The sequence below is a fragment of the Drosophila serrata genome, unplaced genomic scaffold, assembly GCF_035046125.1.
Source record: "Drosophila serrata isolate PLE 108 unplaced genomic scaffold, ASM3504612v1 contig_276, whole genome shotgun sequence".
Lineage (NCBI taxonomy): Eukaryota > Metazoa > Arthropoda > Insecta > Diptera > Drosophilidae > Drosophila > Drosophila serrata.
Window position 1 is genome coordinate 2,268,542 of NW_028257174.1, and position 19,941 is coordinate 2,288,482.

The window sequence follows — 19,941 nt, forward strand, 5'->3', positions numbered from 1 at the left end:
GCTCTATATATTAAATTTAATGAAAATCTATTGAAAACTGGAAAAGTTATAATTTTTGTTTCGCCATGATCCGATGTATGGTAGGTAGGTTACAGTGGTAAGGCCCAAGGCTGGGGCCTCCAATTAGAGCTTAGCTCCTTTTTGATCCACACCCTCTGTTTCTTTTTTGTTGTAATACACTATCAGTACCATCCAGAGTCAGCAAGGAAACATAGGATTGCTGAAACTTTCAGCTTACCTATGCTTCTCAGTGACTCCATCTGGTAGGCACCGAAGTGGCGAAATCTGATGTGGTTTAGCGCTGGGCAGAAGCAGAGCAGATGTTCCGGTGTCTCTTGCTCTGTAGGTTGCTTACAGCTTCTACAGATTGCGTTGTATGGCAGTCCCAACTTCATTGCGTGCGAACCGATCGCCCAATGTCCCGTGGTGAGTGCCGTGAACCTGCTGATATCCCGCTTGCTGTTGGATAGCAGTTCCCTGGTTCGTTTTTTGTCGTACCTCGGCCAACATTCCCTTGACCTTCTGTGATCGCTCTTCCTTTGCCATTCTTTACTGGCTATCTGTCTAAAGTGGTCATGGATCCTTGTCTGGATCGCGTTTAGGGAGATTGGTAGTTCGAAGTCAGAACTTAGCCCCGCCGAGCCTGCACGGGCTAGTTCGTCTGCCTTCTCATTACCTGGGATCTCGTTGTGTCCCGGTACCCATGTTACTTGTACCTTATTTTTGTCGGCAAGTCTGTTAAGGGCCTTCTTGCATTCTGCCACTAGTCGTGAGTTTGTTTTCACGGCAGATAGGGATTTTATAGCCGCTTGGCTATCCGAGTAGATTCGAACTCTTTTGCCCCTGAGGTCCTGCCCTAAGGAAAGTTCGACTGCTTCCCTTATGGCTAGTACCTCAGCCTGAAAGATCCGATGTATACACTAGTATAATTATATACAAGAATAACACCATAGTTTCATTAAAATCCCTTGCTCTTTTTCCAAAACAAATCTCGCACATGGGTGCATATAATTCCCAACTAGTTCTAACATCCCCGGAACGAAGTGACTGCTGCCAGCCAAGTCTCAGATATGTGTTGTGTTACAAAAGTTGCAAGTCATTGTTTATTAGTGTTCAATCTTAGTAACCGATCATAGATACTTACTGGTTAAAGATACTTACTGATCATAGTTAACAAATGTTCATAGATACTTTCTGATCATATTTACTTACTGATTATTGTTTTTCAATGTTTATGTATACTTACTGATTATAGTTAATTACTGATCATAATTATTTACTGATCATAGTTACTTACTGATCACAGATACTTACTGATCATAGATACTTAGTCAGGTCCAGGCACATTACACATACGCACCGTTGGCTCCGCACTTTCGCCTCTGCTCATCACAGGGGCGGGACTAGAAAATTCCTCTCCCTCCTAAAACTGACTGATATAATAATACCCTTGCAAAGGGTATAAAAATAGCAAATACAAATAAGTTATGAGTGGAAAGGTTCTTAGAATAGACTTCAATTAGAGTCAGGTTCTTATAAGGTCCAGTAAAGTGCGTGCGTAGTTTGCTCTACATACTTGAGATAATTACCAAAAAAATAAAAAATACAAGGCCCAAACAGCTGATTAATTGGCTTGGTCTGGAGTGTCCAAAAAGAGAGCTATTTCCGTAAGCCAACTCAGCGATCCCCCCGAGCGACAAGCGTTAAGAAACGCAGCACAGAGACGTTGTTTCCATTATAAGAGAGGGGTTTCTGAGGGTAATTAATAAAGAAAAATTTAACTAGGGGTTCCGGAAGATATAAAAAAAATGTGGAAAATATTTAAACATTTTCCTTATAGCAGGAATTTATTTATTGCAGTAATTATAAATCTCAAATTTTATATAGATATATAATTTAAGCCCCTCTTTTAAGCCCAGCACCTGATTGCATCTCATTTATGTCACCATCTCTGTTCCCAACCAGATTTTGATTTATGTCGTCCACTCTGAGTGCTGAATATGAAATCAATAGATCGATTTCGGGCTCTTTTCGTTTGCAAATTGAAATCGTGACTTGAAGCTATAGATAAGCCAGGGCCCAAATGTAATTGGTAGAAGCCGCAAGAAAAAAAAAACACACATAGTTTCCAGAATAAAAAAAACTTTTAAAGAACGAAAAGAGAACCACTTTTTCTTTGCTCTGCAAAGTTCAATGAACTCAAAGCATAAGTTTCTTTTTAGATTTTTTATTTATATAAAATATAACATACAAGACATAAAAAGAGAAATTAGAATTTTGAATTTAATTCCGAATAATTTATAATAATAATATTAAAGGGATATTTAACTTATTTGGTACCAAATAGCAATAAAGAAATGAAATCACAATTCAAATCATATTTTATACCAATATTTTTTGTCTATAAGAAATATGTAACTCATATTTATATTTAAATTACCCGCTTTAAGTTTGTATAACAGTTGGGGGAAATTTCTTGCAGCCTCAAACAGCTGATTGGGATTTTCTTTTAATGAAATTTTCCTGGCAGAGAGTTTTCCCCACTGCGCAGGACAGAGAGAGAGAGGGAGAAAAATAGAAGGAAGTGAGAGAGAGTCCAGGGAGAAAGTAGAGAGAGAAAAAGTAGGGAGAGAAAGTAAGGAGAGAAAGTAGAGAGAGCTGAGAGAGAGGGCTCCTGAGAGTCGTAATAAAGCCGGGAGCAAAAGCCAAAGTCAACGAGAGAATTTCCCTCAATGGAAACTGCTTGCAGCTGGTTGAGAATTTCTCGTCCTGGCTGTGATTCCGGTTTCGTCCTTGTCTCCGGCATGACTTCTCCAACCGCTCCTCCCTCTGCTACTCCTCCTTCCTTTCCTCCTTTTTGGGGGTCCTTAGATTTCCCCGAAACCCCCCCTGTTGTCTCCTTTCACGGAATGATTAGGTAAACAACAGCGTGTTTCGGGATCGAGGAATTTTCACAATTTTAGGGAAACTCTTTAATATATTTCTTAGATTTTGAATCAAATCTTTCTGCTTTATGTTTCCCTCTTTAGCTTTATTTTCTAGCTAATTTATATATATTTTTTTTAATATATATTCATTCAAGTGTTGGCGTGTGAGTTGCCTTAGCATTAGCATACTTAGTCAGGCCCAAGCACATTACACATACGCACCGTTGGCTCCGCACTTTCACCTCTGCTCGGCACAGGGGCTGGACTGGAAAATCCCCCTCCCTTCCCACCCCCCTTAAACCCCTCTAAAAAATGGAGAAAGGGGATGTTAGGGCAGGGGTTAGTCCATGGCCGCCTCCATTCACTGGCAATTTACATGCTTTATTCGAGTAATTTAATTGCAAATGTCCCATTAGTGGCAAAGTGAAGAGCCAGGGAGGGGGGTGCTCTTTTTTGTGAGTGTGTGTGTGTGTGTGGGGGGGGGGGGAAGTACAGAAAGGTGGGTGGCAAGTCCTTGAGCCTTGGGTGTGGGTTAGATTGTAGCCGCATTTTAGCTGCCCAAAAATGTTTAAGTACAGTGCTTGGAAAATTAACCAAAGACGAAGCACTCTTTGCCCGCAATTTTTCATTCTTTTTGTTTGTTTTTATAAGAATATATACATATATATATTTTTAATTTTTATTTTCTTACTAACAGGAGAACTTTTCATGCTGCTGATTTTTAATGTGGTTGTTTTTTTTTATTGCTTTTAAATTACGTTGCTTGAAATTAATTGAAGACGAGGAGCACTTGTTTTCACTCTTCCGGAAGGTTTTGTTTACTTGCATTTATTTTTAGTTCATTTTTTTACGGCGTGAAAACATAAACAAATTAAACGAATCTTATATTATTTTATGGTTATATATTAAAGATTTAATTACTATTTATTTAGGAATTTTTTGTATGCTTATATGGAAATACTTGACTGATTTAACTTGGCTTGTCTTTTTTTTTAAGTATTTCTTTCTAATTACCTTTTTAACAACATTAACAGCATTATTATCTTTTTCTCTTAATTTCAGGATCATTTAAATGGTACATATTTCTTGGTTAGATGTACTAATATTAATAGTTTTATAACTATCACCCAAGTTCAATTACGATAGAAATTGGATCGTATTTCTAGTTAAGATCACAACCAGAACTTATTTGGAAGTGTCCAGCTTTTATTTTCACCTCTCCCTCTCTCACCCACAAGCTTTAACATTGCCGCCTTCCATTATCGCCAAGCGACCTCTCCCGGTGGCCGCTGGAAATCAGTCTCTCCCACGCCGTCGGAAAAAATGCATGCAAAAAGCGCGCACGCATTTCTGCGCATGGAGATCGGTGAAGAAAAGCGGAAAATCTGCGGCATAAAAACAATTGCAAGTGTTTAAAGTGTTAGTGAAGTGAAGTGAAATGTAAAATTAGTAAAACAAGTGCAGAAAAAGCGGTGGCAAAGCCTGCAATAGCCCTGCAAAAAAAGGCGGGCCGCTGGCGTTTTTTTTCTGTTTCTGGCTATGATCCGCGCCTTTTTCTGCTGGTGATTTTTATTTTGTTTTTGTTGTTTTTGTTATGGTGAAACAAGTGTATAGCAGTGTGCAATGCTTTAAACAAGTTAAAAAGGTTTATTTGATCTACATTAATCTATATTGTGTGTGTATACCTGTCCGCCAATTCACCGTTAGGATTTCTGCAGCAGCAAGCAATGCAAGCGGGTGAGTGAAACAACACTATTTTCTTTATTCTCTTATCCCTTGACTTTCGCTGTGCTTGCGCTCTCATTTTTTTTGTTCTCTTGTCCTGGAATATGAAAAGGGGAACTTGAGAGCGAGAGAGCCACTTAATATGATCCACTCTTTGTGGTTCTCAATTTTGGCATTTGGAAAGCTGCCTTTGTTTACCTTTTTTGCGGGAGTTTTTTAATGGGATCTATATTATTTTTGAAGCATATTAATATTTTAATATTAATTTATTAATATTTTAATATTAATTTATTAATATATTATAATATAAATAATGAATATTTCTTTAATATTTATTTATATATGATCCACTATATGTGGTTCTCAATTTTGGCATTTGGAAAGCTGCCTTTGTTAACCTTTTTTTGCGGGAAATTTAAATGGGATCTATATTATTTTATAAGCATATTAATATTTAAATAGATTAATTATTTAGTATATAATAAATTTATATTTATTTAATATTTATTTATGTATATATGATCCACTCTTTGTTTTTTTTTTTTTTTTTTTCAATTTGGGCATTTGGAAAGCTGCCTTTATTTACCTTTTTTGCGTGAGTTTTTTTTTAATGGGATCTATGTTATTTTTTAATCAATATAATATAATATTTTAATATATTAAATAATAAATATATATTTATTTAATATTTATTCATATACGATCCACTCTTTGTGGTACTCAATTTTGGCATTTGACCTTTGTTTACCTTTTTTTGCGGAAATTGTTTAATGGGATCGATATTATATTAGAAAGAATATAATATAATATTTAAATTATATGATATATAATTTATGTATATCTAATAAATATTATTTATATTTTTTTAATTGATTAGTTATTTATATATTTTTTTTATTTTCAATATGACCTATTTAATTCTTTACTTGCCTGTGAAAATGTTTTAGTCCTTTAAAATTATCAGTAACCAATGCTAATCCCTTAGGAGTTTAGTGCTTAGAACCTAGCTGGATTTGCCAGAATTTTTAATTTAACATTTAAATATAAAAATGATGGAATTTTAAGGTATTCCAACAACAGCTTCTCTTCTCAGAGGGATACTCTCATAGATACTCTTATTTTCCTAAGAAAGCTGGTCTTTTTTATTAATATTTTAATACAATCCTTAATTCAATATTTAATTATAATTAAAAATTCATAAAGACTAAGATTATCCTTATTTTTTTATCACCTTTCACACACTGTCTCTTCCGTTTTGTAATTGTGAAAATTAAAACAGCAACAAAAAGGCTCTAAATAAGAGGCTCTACAAACTGTTTAGGATAAGCCTTATGTGTGTGGGTGTGTGTGTAAAAGAGGTGTTAGTTGTGGGATTTTCAAGATGCACATTTTCCCCCCTCCTTGACCTCCTCCCCCTTGTTGTTGCGTGACATTTCTTGTGCTCCGGCTGCTGTTGTTGGTTCTGTAAGTGTCATTAACATAGCCAAGCAACCGCAAAAAAGCGCAAAAATGCATCTCTCTAAATAAGAAGAGGAAGCAACAGCAGCAACAGAGGCAGAGAAATAAAAAAAATGGAAAATAGAAAATAGAAAACTGAAAAAGCAGTAAAAATATACCAGAAGCAGCAACAATAACAACGAATAAATAGAAAACCAGCAAACCAAAAATGAAAATAAAAAGGGTAAAAAAAAGCACAGACATATGCAAAGGCTCTTTACGGTCTCCCAAATACACTGAGATAAAATGGGGAAATTGAATTGGATATTTAAAAAAAAATATACCCAATTTCCAAAGTTATTAGTTGAATTATTTAAATTTTTTTGGTTTTTTATTGAGAAATCTTAAGCTCTGATTAAATAAATTAACAGAAAACATGTCTTAATGTTTATCATACATAAATTTTAATAATTTGTTACAAATGAGTTAAATATGAAAAGGAAAGTAAAATTTATTATAGAAAGTTCTCGGATAATAAACAACAAACTAAGAATTTTTCTTAAATATTTTATTATTCTTAATTTGTTTTCCCCAGTGCATGTGTGCATGTGTATATGTGTGTGCCTGTGACAGGCTAAAACTAACAACAACAAGCGTACAAAATAGCAAAGGAAAAAAAATAAATAAAAGAAAGCAGAACCCAGAAACAAATGCTGGACAAAAAATAAGAATAAACAAGAAAGGAAGCTAATTTCGGCAAGCCGAACTTTGTATACCCTTGCAGATTGAAATCGATCACTAGAAATTAATACAATATAAATTATATATATTTATTTAAAAAAAAACAATTAAGTAAGGCCTGCTTTCATTAAATTTACCATTTCTTGTATTTTGTTCCTTTTTTAACGATCGTTTGTATGGCAGCTATATGATATAGAAGTCTGATTTTCATAAAATTTTACACAAAATTCTTAATAATTATATATTAGCTACAAATCAAATTTGATGACAATCTATTAAAAAATGGAAAAGTTATAAGTTTTTTTCTTAAAATTTTCCTATCGTTCCTATAGCAGATATAAATATATATATATAGTCCACCGATTCGCCATGCTCCGACTTATATACTAGTAAAATTATATAGAAGAATAACTCCATAGTTTCATTCAAATAGCTTGCTCTTTGTTCCAAAACACGTCTCGCACATTGGTGTATATAATTCCCAACTTGTTCTAACATCCCCGGAACGAAGTGACTGCTGCCGGCCACGTATCAGATACGTGTTGTGTTACAAAAGTTGCAAGTCATTGTTTACTAGTGTTCAAAGTTAGTAACTGATCATAGATACTTGCAGGTCATAGATACTTACTGTTCAGAGTTACTTTCTGGTCATAGATACTTACTGATTATAGATACTAATTGATCATAGTTACTTACTGCTCATAATTACTAACTGCTCATAGTTAATTACTGATTCGACTCGAAACGGCTCTTGATACTGATCAGGAGTATATATACTTTATATGGTCGGAGATGACTGCTTCACTGTGTTGCAAACTTTTGACTAAAACTATAATACCCTGCAAGGGTATAAAAATCTACAAAAAAATAATAAATAAAACTGTCACATAAAATAAGGCAAAAGATAAGGAGTGGCGAGGGGCTAGAGATGAACGGGGTGTGTGTGTGTATGGGGATGTGGGTGGTGGTGTGTTTGCAAGGCATTTAGCTATGCAAAAGTGCTCATCCTCATCCTCGTCCTCAGACCCCTCATTTATCCATCGTTTTACTAGCAAAATTGTTACTTAAATAGGCCAAACACAAGTACATGTGTAAAAAACAGACACACAGATACGAGATTATATATTTGCAGATACAAATATATTTGCAGATACATTTTACAGATACATTTACGAAGATAGTAAGAGTGTCGACATTTATGACTGTTGCTCAGATAAAACATTTTTTATGACCAATTTAATATTCAACCAAAAAATCAAGTGCAAGGAAAAAAATGATGTGTCAACTATATGATTTATTTGTTTATTTAGAGAAAGATGTATTTCAACAGGAAATTTGAGAATTTAAATAGAAAAAGGGAACAAGATGAATTAAGTTGAATATACTATTTGTTTTATCAGAGTTTTAGAACTAGTAATTATTTTTATATAATTACAAGTAGTAGTGCAGCTTAATTGTTTTTTTAAGAGACTAATTGATATAATAGGTTCACAATTTTTTTATTTACCTCTAAATAAATTACAAATATTTTCATATTAGCTTGAAATTCCAACTAAAGGCTATAATAAAGCCTAAATAAATGGATTTCTTTGTTGTTTAGGCGGCAGCTTTTAAAGTATACTTTTATTCTTAAAAATCCAACATTATTTCCCTTTCAAAAAAGGGGTCAATGCACTCTCTTACCCCTCTTGGCTTAAACCTCACCTACGCCCATAAAAATCGTTGCAGGGTGCCAACTAAAAATTTCGCTTTAGAATCAGATCAACTGAAATGCAAATCAATTTATTCCAAAATGTGCAAATTTATTTATGGACATACCATTAAAATATAGAATTATATGCATATATAGACGCTATGTTCTGATCTATCGAATCTAGTTCGCAGCTTGGCGTTGATTGCCGATCGTTAAGGGCAATTTTCGTAAATGTTTCGATGTGAATCGTAAAACAAAACGCCAAACGATCCACAAAACTGTCATAATCTCGTTGTTTTCCATATCAAACAATAGCCACACCAAACTGGATTTGAGCCTATAAAAATAAAGCCAAAAACTATGAATAATTAAGATTAAGGCATATTGATATAGGAAAAAAGCGTTTTAAAACTAGTATTTATTTAGTGGATGAGCCATTATGGTTGCTATTATTTAACTTTAATTAGTTCGAAATGCTTTAGTGTTAAATAATTTTACAAATACTTAACTTAGCCTAGTGGTTCTGTAATAAATAAATTTAGCTATAAGTTAACTTAAAAATTTTAAAAATTTAAGGTAAAATTAATCGTTTAAATTATACTTAAATAGCACTCTTATACCTATGTGTTATTTACTAATTCAAATTCTTAAATTTAGCTTTAAAGGCAATCATTTTGTGTAATACTTAAAGTTAAATAGTCTTGAATTAATTGTAATTTTATAAAGGATTTTTAATCATTTTATTTGTCTTGCAAGCATAATTTAAATAAGTTTTAATTTGCAAATCCATTCAAAACGATATATATTTAATTATATATAGTTTCCCTTTATTAAATATTCTTACCTGAACTTCGAATTAATTTTCTAAAATTTTTGTCACATTTTTCACTCTCTAATTATAATTCTAAGAATTATTATTAAGCCTTCTCTCTCTTTCTCTGTCTATGATTTTCAATTGTCAATTGTCAATTGACATTGTTCCATAATATGGCTTTGGGGTCACATATAATGGAGCTTTCTTGACGCCTTACCTGTGCACCTGACACAGCTAATTGGGTTTCCAGCTTCCAGCTTTTGGACCATAAATTATCCCCCTCCTTTTATCGATAAATAATCCCTTGCATTGTTATTGTTATTGTTGTTGTTTGCGTGGCATCCGTGACCGATAATTGTTCATGTGTCAAATTTCAACTAATCGATTAATCGTCAATTGTGTCTTTGTCTGTAATTGTTAGCCTCTGTCCGGTCTGTCCCTTTGTACGGCTGTCCGTCTGTCCTTTTGTCCGTCTGTCCGCTTGTGTTTTGCTGTGCGGACATGGGCAGTCTGTCAATCGGCTATCCATTCAATCGGTCACCCGTTGAAGGCTCTCCTGGCTACCGTCCAGCCCTGCCAAAAGTATTCCCCATCCGCATCCCATATCCATATCCATATTCCTCCCATTCCGATGTCATTCGCAAATTTAGAGCTTATATATCGATGGCAGGGGCATGTGCGCACTTTTTTGCTTCAGACCATATACTTTTTTCCCTTTTTTTGGATACCCTTTACGGGGGAGAGAGTTGTGGGGGTTTTCGGGGTGAGTTGGTAACATCTTGAGGGGTTGCTATTAAATATGGCTTAAAATATTTTGGAGAAATGCATTAGAAATAAAATGTATGATTACTTTTAGGTGCCGAATAATATTTAATTAAAATATTTATAAGAAAAGCATTAGAAATTAAATTTATGATCACTTTTAGGTGCCGAATAATATTTAATTTAATGATAGTGCTTTGTTTTTCTTTGGTCCTATTTAAAAATATATAAATATATTTAGATAAATATATTTTAAAGGAACTGTTTCTAAATTTGATGCGATAATCAATATATAAATCGATATTTAAATCGATTTTCTGTTTGATATATTGCATCATAATTATCGGAAAGGAAAGCAAATACATTAAGGTAGCCATTTTTCTTTTATATTTCGATGATATCGATATTTAGCAGCACTTAAAAGTCTCTTTATATTTTCATTAAAATTTAAGAGTATTTAAAAATTGTTTTCGCTTGACCAAGAACTTTCTTTCTCGAATTTTTTGGTGAGTAAACTCTTTTTTTTTGTCGCTGGTCTCGCCGGGCTTTTGTTGCTGCTCTTTTGAAACGCGTTGTTTTTTTTTTTATTGTTTTTTTGCTGGTCTCTAATATTGTTTTGCAGCTTTGTTTACTTTGGTGGATTGGCTTTGATTAGCCTGTCAAAGGTGAGGGTCTTTTCGGAGGGTAAAGAGGAGGTTCTGAGGTAGGAGGTGGTGCCAGTGCATTCAACCCACTTTGCTGAGGTTATCGATGTCAAATTCAATCGTGGTTGGATTCCCACAAATGAGAGATTGACGTTAATTGAATATATAATATCAATTTCAATGCAAATCTATGAGAAATATGGTTTACAAATGTCTGCAGGAACTGAATTATATTGATACTCCAACTTAAGGAAAGTTGTAGAAGTTTTACAAGAAGAAAAAGGGAGTTTCATTTATTCACCTAAATTTTTATAAAATTTTTAACAATACTTCCGCTCTTAAATAACTCAACAAAAAAAATTAAAAACAACAGAAACATCAACTGCCTCACACCAAAAGTATTTAAATCGAATCAATCATATTATATCACCTCACCCTCATCAATTTATCATAAATCTTGAGTGGTATAAATTTTGTTATTACTGCTGCCTTAAGCCGCAATTAATTGCTAATAAAATCATTAAAAATCAATGACTGCGTTAATTAAATAATAAGCAGTAGCCGTTGTTGCCATCAAGGACTCGGACACCGACTTAGACTTGGAATTTGGCTGCAATTAAGATGAGTGGTGAATGAACCTGACAAAGTGTGGAATATGGAATATATATATATACACAATATATATATATATTCAGTATATATACACTGCGCCTGTGAGCCTTTGGCTTTAGCTTTGGGGCCATTAATAAACGTGTGTCAGCTTTGGGTCATTGTTATTCTAATAAACAATAATCGGTGGTCGTCGTTTCGTCGCTTGTTTGTTTTTACTGACTACCACAAAAAGGGGGCGGTATGTCAAATTGCCACGCCCATTGGCACTTGTTCACACTGTTCGCAACAACAATAACAACAACAACAACGAGAGTAAGGAACAATAATAGCAAATAAACAAATAGATTGCGAATCCAAAGGGAATTAATGACAGGTTTATGTGATCAGGCTTAGGTATAGGATATATAGTAGTTATTAGTATTATGGCAGGATATTGGTAATTTTATTATTTATATTTATATGGTATATAAATTCATATATATTTATTGCAATATATAAAAAATAAGCAAGGGGTCTGGATTTTATTTCAGGAAAGATAAGTTATATTTAATTAATACAAGAGTTCGTATTTCTCTTTTCTTTTTGTATTATGATTAGTATTAATACTTCTTTTAATTGTGTATATGTTTATAAGAAAAGTTTAAAGTATTTATGATCATTATTTTTATCTTTATTTGTTATCTTTACTGTAGGCTTATTTGAAAATATTTTTAACTTATTTTAAATCATATCTAAAAGCATAGTTAATTAAATAATAACTCACAGGGATAAACAACTTAAATCTTGAACAGTTAGGGTTCTTATTTTGTTGAATAAATATATAAAAAAGGTAAAGTAAAATAAATAATTCATAAAGCAAACTAATACAACAAAAATAAATAATAAATAATAAATCTTTAACAAGGTAAAATAACAAACGCATTAAAAAAATCAAACAACAATGCTTCTTAAATAAATTTACAGTAAACACATTTATTTTAAGCGAATTATTTAAATTAATAATAATTACTGCAATATTGCTGTTGTGTTGAAATTATAAAAAAGGTTTTCCAAATCATCGACCAAAATGTTTTCATAATTATTTCACATATTCTTATTTTATATAAAAAATATATTTTTATTTATATATATATATATATATTTTTTTTTTTTTATTTATATATATATATATATTTTTTTTATATGTATATAAATATATTTATTATATTATATATTTTTTTATTTTATAATATACATATATTACTTGAAGTATATATTTGTTATTATTTATTCTATTTACTTCTCCTATTTATTCTAGTAAGTAAATTATTTACGGTTTTTGGGCTTCATAAATATTTTTAAATAAAAGAAAAAAAAGGGACTTTAATCTATATACATTTTTTGAAATACCTAACAATTTTTAATTATTTAATTTTATTTTGTTAAAATCATTTTGGTATTAAAACTGTCTTAATTATTATTTTAATACCTTTTATTAATCTAATAATTAATTAATGACTTTCATATTTTTAAATATTTATATGGAAAAATAATAAAAAATAAATCCTTTTAATCATTTTTAAATTAAATAAAAATATATTTTAAATAGATATTATTATTTACCGTAAAATACATATAAAATATGTAATATCTGAAATTTACTTACATATCCCTTCAAAGAGTTGCTATAAATATCGTGGCGCCCTCTTGAGTGAATATTTTGCGTTGCCCTCCTAGATGGTGAAAGCTCAACTTTCAAAGAGTTGCTATAAATTTAGTGGCGCTCTCTTGCGTGAGTATTTTGCGTTGCCCTCCTAGATGGCGAAAGCTCTCCCTTCAAAGAGTTGCTATAAATTTCGTGGCGGCCTCTTGAATGAGTAGTTTGCTTTTCTCCTTCCAGATGGCGTTGAACAATTGTTGTTCCTTTTAAATGCCAAATTTTCAAAAATGCTTTAAAAATGTAACTAAAATAGAAATTTGTTGGCCATTTGTTTGGTTTATTTGTTAGCCTGCCGCAGACGTTGCCAAAAAAAGGAAACGGCACAGCAATTGAATTATGCGCTCGACAAACAAGCAAAGCGCCTGATTTTGGCCCTCTTTTCGTTTTTAGTTCACTGATTTTAGCCCCTTGAATTTTCTTTAATTTCTGTCCACGGTTTCTCCCCTGCCTTCCATCAGTTTTCCTGGGACAGCAAATAAGTTTTTCTGCTGGTTTTGCAAGGCGTTTGTTTTTTTTTTCAAACTATTTTTTATTGCTAAAATCACCGTCAGAAAAATGTGCTACAAATGAAATAGATATAGGTTAAAAAATTCTTAACTTAGCCAAAAATGCATTAAATTCAATTCGGAAGGCAGTCCCATGTTTGTTTTTATTAGGTTAACAAATCTGCATACTCAATTAAAAATGTAAAAATATTAAAATTTTTAAAAATTTTAACGATGTAACCCCTTATAAAATTTTGGTAAATTTAAAAAAAAAATAAATTTTTGTCAAAGATGGCTAGATCTACTCGCCTGCTTATGCTGGTCAAGACTATATATGGTTTATAGGGTCGGAAATGATTCCTTCACTTTCATTTAAGCTTCAGACTGAAGGTGCAATATCATTTTTTAATAGATATTAACTATACTTTTATACGCAAATTTTACGACAAATCAAAATTTAAAAAATTCATAACTAAGTCAAAACAGCGTTAATTTTAATTCGGAAAACAGTAGTATGTTCGTTTTTGGCAGGTTAATAAAACTGCATACTTCATTTAAAATGTGAATTTTTGGCCGATTTTTGCAAATTTTAATGATGTAACCCTTTTTCTTTTTTTTTAAAAAATGGGAAATTTCTGAAAAAATGTTTTCTTGTCTGGAGATAGCTAGAAAGATTCCCCTGTTGATGCTGATCAAGAATATATATAATTTACGGGGTCGGAAATGACTCCTTCACTTTCTTTTAAGCTTCTGAATAAAATTAAAATACCCTGCAAAGGTATAATTAATATATAATTTAACTATAAATTGAATACTAAATGTTCTTATTTAACCAATTTTTAAATATTTATTTTTGTTAATAATTTTTTGATCTGTGTAATTTTTATCTCATCTGTCGCTGCTTTCCCTGGCCAACTTGTTATTCGTCTTTTGGCTCGGTGGCGTCGTCGGCACATTTATTTAAACTTTGATTTACATAAATTGGCATAGATTTACCATTTATCCCCCACCTCCCCGCCCCTCCGCCTCACCGCTGGACTAATTTATAGATAAGCTCTGGCTAGCTAGCTTGTCATAAAAACGTTGCTGCTGGTGGTGCCTGGAGAGGAGAGAGGGGGAAAGATTGGGGAGGAGAAGGTGGAGAAAGTGTGGGTGTTGTGGGTTAATTTGCCGCAAACTGTGGCCAGCTGTGTGTGTGTGTGTGTGTGTGTGTGTGTGTGCCTGTGCCTTCAAATTTGCCAGCAGCACTCAATTTCGAAAAAAGAATCGACGATGAAGAACATGGCCCAAGTGGAAGAAATAAAAGCAACAACTATAAGACACTGTGAAAAATAAGGGGATTTTTTAAAATGTTAACAAAAAGTAGAAGATTATTAATTATTAAAAAAATAAGTGGTTTAGGGGTATATTTATATATTATAATATATTATATTACATTATAAATTTGTTTGGTATTTCTTTATACAACTCATAGAAACTATTACAATTTCTATTATCGAGTGGAATTTTTTAAAATATCTATAACATGTTTAAAGGTGTTTGTTGAATATGATTTCAAAGTAATAAATAATGGAATACAACACAAAATAATTTAATTCTTTGCCTAATTTAAGGTCAAAGCATTTTATTATTAATGCAAAAATCTTGATATTATTAAAAAACCAGAGTTAAAAAAAATTCAAATTGATAAAACAGATTGTTAAATAATATTTATTTTTCGCAAATATATTTTATTTATTGAGAATATTTTTGTGCTATTAATTTCCTAACATACATTTCATTTTAATAACTAATTTATGGCAAATAAACAATCCATTCAATATATAAATTGTAAAATATGAATAAATACAAAAATCACAATTAATATAAGCTATTTTTTATTTGTAACTTTTGCTTTAATTAATCAATATGTTTTATAATAGATATTTTATATTTTTGCTTATTTAAACATTATTCAATAAATTTAAATAGTGTCAAGGAAAATTATTTGAACATGCTATATTGGAAATTCTTGATATATTTTATTTTTATTGCTATTTTGTTGTTAAATCATCAATTTTTAATATGTATTTATTTCAAAGAACCTACTAATATTTTCTTTTGGTGTAAACGAGACTGACTGATGGCCGGCGGTGGGCGTGGCCCGGTTGTGTTTTTACTGTCAGGAAGCATGAGGAACGAATACACTTTCGAGGGACGCATGCACACACGCATAAATGTCGCTACTTTTGCAACAAAGTGTGTGTGTTTTTTTTGGGTGTGTTTCCAAAGGGGGGGTGGCTGAAGGGGTTGAAGAGGGCCTGGGGAACCCCCCTGAGTTCATTCGATGTGCGTGCAAAGTGCATACCCTTAATGTGGCGGCAAGGATACTTGTGACTGTCTTTTAACTTTTTATATATTTTTTACTACTCTGAGTTTGTGGAAAATAATTGCTGTTCATTTGTATTCATTTAAAAGTGTGAATTAATTTTAATTCATTTTGATTTAACACATTTAAATAATGACAGATTTACAGCCTTTAAAATCAAGTATAGTTTATATAATTTGTTTGCTGTCAAAATGTGCTGATTTATCAACTTTAAAGGGAAATGCCACAATTAATAACTTCCTTTTACACGCTTTTAAATATTATTTACTTGTATTTGGTATTTTTATTAAATTTTCATTTAAATTTAGAGGGATTGGTGATTAATCAAGGGATATTCTTTGGGGCGAATGCTTCGGTTTCAAAATATTGCCTAGCTCCTCCTTGGTTGGTAGATCCCTTGGCTCTGAACCGGCTGTGGCACCTGTCCCATTGTTAGATATACCTGAATACACCTGACTTTTAGGCCGTGGCATAATTGGTTGCCACATGATGCAAACTTTAAAGGCAGGCTTAGCCCATTTTGCAGCTGCATTTTCGCACACAACACACACATTGTCTGCTTTTCGGCTTTCCTACTAAATGTGGGGTGTTCAGTTGAAATTTCATTAGGAAATAAGAGGATAATGGCTAATGCACAAAATTCGGTGTTCGAGTAGCCATGCGAAATGGTCTTTAAAGGGAAGTAAATTTATTAATAATTATTATTTTTCCTCAACTTAATTGTTAGTTCATATATTTCTTTATTTTTAATAGCATTGCTCTTTTATACTTTAATTTTTGTTTCAAAAATAAGCCAGCTTAAATTTCTCACCTCTGTTTTTCCTTTTAGCAATCGCTGTAAATTGCTTTTTGAATGCCTGCTGTCGCTCTTTTCTCAAGCAATTACTTTATTTTGATTGGCTATTTAAGTTTGCCTAATTAAATTGTAAATTGTTTTTGGGGAAAGTATATCCCCTGAAATGGTTGGAGATTTTTCGCATATTGATGGAGCATTTAAATAAGTTACGACGCCGGTTGCTTCGTTTTGCTCTCAAGTTTCTCTTTTATAATTTTTTTCCCCCCCATTTCCTTTTCGACATCTGATTGTTGTTCTCTTTAATTGTTGTTGGTGTACATCGTTGGTGTATCGTTGTTGTTGATGTTTTTGTTGTTGCTGGTGATGCTGATGGATGGCTTTGTTAAATATTGTTGTTGGGGATGTGTACAAATAAAGATAGATTAAAGATGATATGGTTTTTAATCGATTAATCAGGTTATTGAAAATATAGAAAGCTATTAAGCAATGTATAACGAGTGGAGGGATGTATCTATAAATCTTTTTAAAAGAAACTATCGGTAGAACGGAACATATAATTGATTGTTTTAATGATTAATATTTGACAAAATAATTATATATTTTTGCAAAAATTAATCAATTAAATATTTAACAATATGTTTCTTTTAAATGATATTTAAATATTAAAATCACCATCCCTAATGACTGCTGGTGCCTTTTTTTTTGGTGCTTTTAACTGCTTAAATTGATACAATTAAGTGCCTTTCGGGATTGTTTATTTGTATTTATTCCTCCTTGCATTCTTTATTATTTCTCGCCTTTACTCCCTGCCTTCGCCATCCCCTGTGGCACTTTATTTATGTGCCGGGATAACAATAAGTGAAGTGTTTGCCCTTTGGGCAATGGTCTGTACTGATTTTCGACGCTTTATTTTCACTGTTTTTTTTTGTTTTCTCTTCTCCACCTCTTGCTCTTTTTTTCCTCCTCCTATTATATTTTTTTCTCTTTTCCTCTTGGTATTTTTTTCCTCCATTTTTTCGGCTCTGTCCAGCCTTAATGCTAATTGATTTATGCCGCCTCCAGGACAAGGGGGCGTAGTCCTGAAAGTATCGCTGCCGGGTGGGGAATTTGTCACATGGCATCCTTGAACAATGGCAACGAAATAAATCGAATCGCGTTTCCATATTCACACTAGGAAATCAAAATCGAAACTGATTGACTCTCTGAAAATTGAAAGGGGTTATGGAATAGGAAACATGCAGAGAAATAAGGGGCTAGTTATGGATTTTTAAATATTTTTTCGAGATTTTAGAAGGTAAAATTTTAGTTTGGAAATAATATTATTATAACGAGTAATATTTTAATAAATAAATAGTATAGTATAGTGGTAGTATTAATTAGTAATATATCATAGAAAATAAAATGATATTATAATTAAATTGGAGTACAAGAATATATTATAAAATATAGATTTCTTATAAAAGATTAGGGATTTTTGTTCATTAACATCTACAAAATCTTAAATCATAGAAAAATATTAGTTCTTTTCTTAACTTTTTTGAAAAAATGTTAAAGAAAAATTGTTAATTAATACTTATTATAAATATACTGATTTATCTTTGACATTATCATATATAAAACTAGTTAAAAGCTTTTTTTGTATATATATTGGGAAGTTACCTATTGATTTGTTAGCTTTAAGATACAAAATATTTTACTAAAGACATATTTTTTACCTATTTTTTTGTTGTTTGTTTTCTTTTGATTTTTATTTTTTAATTCAATAATTAATTCCCCGGTTTCCATGTGTAGAAAATAATAATAATTGATTGATGTCATCGTACGAATTGAAGTCCCGGAATCGTTTACAAATTTGGTTAACAATTTGAACGAGCTCTCGCTCTACCACAAGCTCCCTCTCTCTCTCTCTCTCAGACTCCTCCACCCCCACCCAGTTTTCCGCATTTCCATTTGGAAATTCTGTTTCCGTGGGAATTGTCATTTGGGGGTTAACCCAATGGGGTTGGTCGGCTGTCCCTCAAAGCCATGGCCCATTATTACTTGACCACAGTGGGTTAAGGGTTTAAATTAATTAATTATTAAACAAGTTATTTAATAATAAATTAATAAACTTGGAATGTATACGCACATACCCTGTATTTCATGTGCTTTTTTAACATATTATTTTCGAAGAGAAAAAGTGAATTGAAGCACTTTCCAAGCACTTTCTTCTCTGGTAGCTCCTTACGATCTGTTGTTGGAATTATCCTTGTCCCACAGTGCGTATGCATAATGCCCTCGTGCCTTCAAATCCTTGGTCGTGTTCTCAATTCCTAATGGCCATCGCCGATGCCTAATTCTCTGCGTGTGCCGGCAGCTCGAAGCGCCGAAAAGCGTCGCTCTTTGGACATTCCCGCTCTTTTGTTACATTTAACTAATGCATTGTGCCCACGCATAATGCCCGCATCCATACACAGCCATATAGCTATATAGCCGGACATTGGGACATAAGGACATCACCAGCGGGCACAAGGATATACAGGACACACATACAGATGGGACACAGCCGGACGACGGATGGACAGAGAGAGATATAGCAACACGATGGGAGGTCGTTGGGTTGTAAGCGCACAGTTATCGTTTCAGTTGGACTTTGTACAATGGGGTTATATTTATTTCAAGGGAATAATTAAATAAATAATAATATATAGTAGGATTTTTAATTAAAAAACAAAGAATTCAATAGAAAATCTAATATAGGAAAGGTTAGGAATAAATTGTGACACCTATTTTAATAATAATTTTGTATAATTTATTCTGGGAAAGTCTACAGCAATATTTAAAAAAATAATATATTACATATAGTTTATACATAAGTAAATCCTTTAATAATACTTATTAATCAAGCTTCGAAGGTGTCTTTATATATTTTTTTAAATAGTATACTGGGATAATCAGTCTTTAACTTAAATAAACACTATAATAATATATTTTCTTATTATAATACATATATTTCTCTTTCTTATAAATATAATTATATATATCTTTTTTTATAAATATAATTATATATATCTTTTTTTTATAAATATATTTATATATATATCTTTTTTTTTTATTAATTTTATGTATATATACGTATATATATTTTTTTAAATTCAATTACTTTCTGTATAATATTTACTATAATTTTACCACTGTCACATCTCATCATTTCGCGTAGGTCTTGTTCTGCTTAAATTTCCTTTCAGCTTTCAGCCCT

At 32.0% G+C, this 19,941-nt stretch overlaps 1 pseudogene across 1 annotated transcript in view; it reads left to right on the forward strand.

The window, feature by feature from the left end:
* Nucleotides 1-4,225: 4,225 nt before the first annotated feature.
* The window catches only part of LOC110180465 (CTD nuclear envelope phosphatase 1 homolog pseudogene), a 100,454-nt pseudogene continuing 84,738 nt past the window's right edge, over nucleotides 4,226-19,941 (forward strand). Inside the window, exon 1 of the transcript XR_015272260.1 lies at nucleotides 4,226-4,664. The product of XR_015272260.1 is annotated as a CTD nuclear envelope phosphatase 1 homolog pseudogene, transcript variant X3 (transcript). The remainder of the gene's footprint in view (nucleotides 4,665-19,941) is intronic.